The sequence below is a fragment of the Tasmannia lanceolata genome, unplaced genomic scaffold, assembly GCF_043159265.1.
Source record: "Tasmannia lanceolata isolate RefF3 unplaced genomic scaffold, GAP_Taslan_0.1 ptg000013l, whole genome shotgun sequence".
NCBI lineage: Eukaryota > Viridiplantae > Streptophyta > Magnoliopsida > Canellales > Winteraceae > Tasmannia > Tasmannia lanceolata.
The window spans coordinates 42247925-42252982 of NW_027518690.1; the positions used below are offsets into that span (position 1 = coordinate 42247925).

The 5058-nt window shown below is 39.1% G+C and overlaps 1 pseudogene; it reads left to right on the forward strand.

Moving 5' to 3' along the window:
- Nucleotides 1-366: 366 nt before the first annotated feature.
- On the forward strand, nucleotides 367-4751 carry LOC143890159 (uncharacterized; annotated as a pseudogene).
- The last annotated feature ends 307 nt before the right edge of the window (nucleotides 4752-5058 follow it).

The following is a 5058-nucleotide window of genomic DNA, read 5'->3' on the forward strand; positions in this document are numbered from 1 at the left end:
TTTTCACTATAAATCTACATCCAACATGACCGAAAAATCTCAAACACCACCAACAACCATGGCCTTGGAGAAATCTCTCTCCCTCTTCTCTTTACTTTTTTTCTTTCTGTTGCTTTCTTGCCGTTCAACAACGGCAAATTCAGTAGAAGCAGAGGCTCTCCTCGGCTGGAAAACTAGCCTCCTTAACCAAGCTCCTCTCAATTCATGGTCACTTCACAATTCCACCAATAAAAGCCCATGCAATTGGAGGGGAATAGCATGTAACCACGAAGGAAGTGTCACTCAAATAAACCTAACAAGTGTAGGTTTGCAAGGTAAGCTCTATAACTTCAAATTCTCTTCCTTTCCCAAACTTGCCAATCTTGATCTTAGCAACAATGCACTCTTCAGAACAATTCCTTCCGCAATAGGAAACTTGACCAACCTTGTCACGTTGTACCTCTACAACAATAATCTCTCTGGCCCCATCCCAAAAGAAATAGGAAATTTGAAAAATATGGCTGATCTGAGAATCTCCTATAACATTCTAACAGGTTCCATTCCTTCAACAATAGTAAACTTGACCAACCTTGTCACGTTGTACCTCAACAACAATAATCTCTCTGGCCCCATCCCTGAAGAAATAGGATTTTTGAAAAATATGGTTGATCTAGAAATGTCTGATAACATTCTAACAGGTTCCATTCCTTCCACAGTAGGAAACTTGACCAACCTTGTCACGTTGTACCTCCACAAGAATAATCTCTCTGGCCCCATCCCTGAAGAAATAGGCAATTTGAAAAATATGGGTGATATGGCAATGTACGATAACATTCTAACAGGTTCCATTTCTTCCACAATAGGAAACTTGACCAACCTTGTCACGTTGTACCTTAACAACAATAAGCTCTCTGGCCCCATCCCAAAAGAAATAGGAAATTTGAAAAAAATGGTTGAACTAGGCATGTCCGATAACATTCTAACACGTTCCATTCCTTCTACCTTAGGAAACTTGACCAACCTTGTCACGTTGTACCTCTACAACAATAATCTCTCTGGCCCCATCCCTGAAGAAATAGGATATTTGAAAAATATGGCTGATCTAGAAATGTCCGATAACATTCTAACAGGTTCCATTCCTTCCACATTAGGAAACTTGACCAACCTTGTCACGTTGTACCTTAACAACAATAAGCTCTCTGGCCCCATCCCTGAAGAAATAGGAAATTTGAAAAATATGGCTGATCTGGATATGTCCAATAACATTCTAACATGTTCCATTCCTTCCACAGTAGGAAACTTGACCAACCTTGTCACGTTGTACCTCTACAAGAATAATCTCTCTGGCCCCATCCCTGAAGAAATAGGGAATTTGAAAAATATGGGTGGTATGGCAATGTACGATAACATTCTAACAGGTTCCATTCCTTCCACAATAGGAAACTTGACCAACCTTGTCACGTTGTACCTCTACAACAATAAGCTCTCTGGCCCCATCCCAAAAGAAATAGGAAATTTGAAAAAAATGGTTGAACTAGACATGTGCGATAACATTCTAACAGGTTCCATTCCTTCGACCTTAGGAAACTTGACCAACCTTGTCACGTTGCAACTCTTCAGCAATAATCTCTCGGGCCCCATCCCTGAAGAAATAGGAAATTTGAAAAATATGGGTGATATGGCAATGTACGATAACATTCTAACAAGTTCCATTCCTTCCACAATAGGAAACTTGACCAACCTTGTCACGTTGTACCTCTTCAGCAATAATCTCTCTGGCCCCATCCCTAAGGAAATTTGAAATTTGAAATTTTTGGGTGAACTATACATGAGCTCCAACCTTCTAATAGGTTCAATTCCATCCTCTTTGGGTGATCTTAAAAGGCTAGCCAATCTATCTCTATTCGACAATCAACTTTCGGGTCAGATCCCCAAAACCTGGAGAAACTGCACGTCCTTAACCAGATTTTTTCTCCAAGGAAACCAGCTCACCGGAAATATGTCCGATGTCTTTGGAGTTTGTCCTAATCTAACATATATTGACTTGAGCCACAACCGTTTGTCTGGTGAACTCTCTCCAAGTTGGGGCAAGTGTAAAAGTTTGACAAGTTTAAAGTTCTCAGGGAACTTGATAGCTGGTAAAATACCACCGGAGTTTGGACAGTTGATTCAACTAGAACTATTCGACATTTCTTCAAACCTTTTGGTCGGAGAGATTCCAAAGGAATTGGGGAGCTTGACAACTTTATATAAGATGAGTTTAAATGGTAACCAACTTTCTGGTTGGATACCATCAGAAATGGGAAAACTGTCCAATTTGGAGATCCTGGACCTATCAGCAAACAAACTAACTGGATCGATACCAGAACAACTAGAAGATTGCTCGAAATTGCATTCTTTGAACTTAAGCAGAAATCATTTGAATGGAAGCATTCCATTTCAAATTGGCAATCTAGCAGAGCTGCAAATTATGCTAGATCTTAGTTTTAACATGCTCACAGGAGAAATATCGCCCCAACTGCAAAAATTACACATGCTGGAAATCTTAAATCTCTCCCACAACAAGCTTTCTGGGTCAATTCCATCTTCTCTAGAAAATATGCTCAGCTTGACATCGATTGATTTATCATACAATAATTTGGTGGGTAGCCTTCCTAACAACAAAGCCTTCCAACAAGGGACATTTGTCGGCAACAAAGGTTTATGCGGCAAAGCGCAAGGTTTGCAACCATGCAATTCCATGCCAATAAACAATGGTGAACCAAAAAAGAGACACAATGCTATCATATTGATCATTCTTCCTCTTTTGAGCGCACTATTCCTTCTACTTCTAGTTTTTGGCATTTCTTCCTTTTTTTGCCCCAGAACAAGAAATGCAGAGGGACAAAGAAATGAAAGGAACCTATTTTCGATATGGAATTGGGATGGGTGTATTTCTTATGAAGATATCATTGATGCAACAGAGGATTTTGATGACAGATACTGCATTGGGGAAGGCGGATATGGGAGAGTTTACAAAGCATATCTGCCAACAGGGCAAACAGTAGCTGTAAAAAAACTTCACAAATTGGAAGATGGCGAGCAAATTGATCAGAGAAGTTTTAGAAATGAGGTACGTGCATTAACAGAAATCCGTCACCGCAATGTTGTCAAGCTTTACGGGTTTTGCTCCCACCGTCGATGTATGTTTCTCATTTATGAGTATATAGAAAGAGGAAATTTGGCTAATATACTAAGCAGTGACGAAGGGGCGATGGAGTTGGATTGGGTGAAGAGGGTTAATATTATTAAAGCTGTGGCACATTCTTTATCATACATGCATCATGATTGCGACCCGCCAATAGTTCATCGAGATATCTCAAGCAAAAATGTTTTATTGGATTCAGAATTTGAGGCTCACGTATCTGATTTTGGTACTGCTAGAATTCTAATGCCGGATTCATCCAACTGGACAGAACTTGCAGGCACTCGTGGATATGTTGCTCCAGGTTAGTTCCTCCTATATTGTGCCTACTTTATTGTTGCAGTATAATTGTCTAGAAAATTGTGCCTTATTTTATTGTTATGTCATTTGGCACACCTATGGAAGGACAAAATGTTTTAGACCATTGATGTGATTGGCCCTATATCCTAAGTCTCTGTTTGTTTTGGATTTTGAAAACTGTGTGGTAGTCCAAAACTGATTATTGGACTCAAAATTAAACTTATATTTGAGTCCAATATTCAGTTTTTGGTCTCATAATCGGTTCTCAAAAGTCCAAAATAAACAAGGCCTATTTCTTGCTCAACCAAAACAAAAAATTACGTTAAAATCGGAGGAAATTTTTCTTTAAGTCACTCTGAGCAAGTGACTGGTGACTTCTAATTATCCAAAATTTTGGGTATTCCTTACAAGGAGACTTTACACAACATGATTTTTGTAAATTTTCCAACTTCAAAATGGTAGATTAGGATATGGATTAGCTTAATTTCTAGCGTTTAGATTTAGAATTTTTTGACAAATTATTAGCCTATTTTTTTTATTGTACCTCGATTGTGCCTAATGGGTCACATTTCATCTGCCATCTCTGAGCATATTTTGGCCAGATGATAATGATCCAACGGTTAGGCGAGAATCAAAGTAAAACTCATGTACAAACATCTCTCGTCAGGGTCTGCCAATGTACGGTTTCAATGTGCCTTAGCAAATGTTAAGGGGCGTGAAACAAATTTTACCTCCTTTTCCCCACTTAAAAATGGGCATAAAATTCGTTTTACGCTCATTTTACATGGAAGTCTCTTTTTGATGAAATACTTGTTTCATGTTATACAATTAAGAGAATTTTCTCTCTTTTTTGAATGGTAAGAGCATTGTTTAACCTAGAAATTTTATGTCATTTGACTTCTTTTTCTTTTTTTGTCTGGCAGAGCTTGCTTACACAATGAGAGTGACGGAGAAATGCGATGTATATAGCTTTGGGGTTTTAGCACTTGAAGTCATAATGGGAAGGCACCCTGGAGATATCATCTCCTCCTTGTTAACATCATCATCTGAAGTTGGCCAAAATCTACTGCTAAAAGATGTGTTAGACCCACGGCTCCCAAATCCCGAAGACCAAGTTGGAAATGAAGTTTTTCTGGCAGTGTCAATGGCACTCGCATGTGTAAATGCAAATCCACAAACTCGGCCACCCATGCAACATATCTCTGGAAAGTTCTCTGCTCGAACTCCATCTTTTCCAAATCCATTCCACACAATCGAAATGTCTCAACTGATGGAATTTCAAGTGTAAATGGGTTGGGTCTCTTCACCTACTCAGTTATATTGTATAGGTCAGTATTTCATATAGTTGATCAAAATAAGGGACGGACTAGGCTGATTGTCACCGTCGAGATCAAGTCTTGGGTCCCACTTGGAGACATGTATGTTTCATTTAGACCATTGATCTTTGTAGACTTACCAGTTTCTTACGTAGGAGAAGCTTCTGATTGGGGCTCACACATAGACCACCAAGAGTGTGAGGCACGCTAATAACTCTAAAATATGTTACATGCTCCTCGTCTTTACATTTATTGGCCCTTGAAAAGGTGTTACACGGT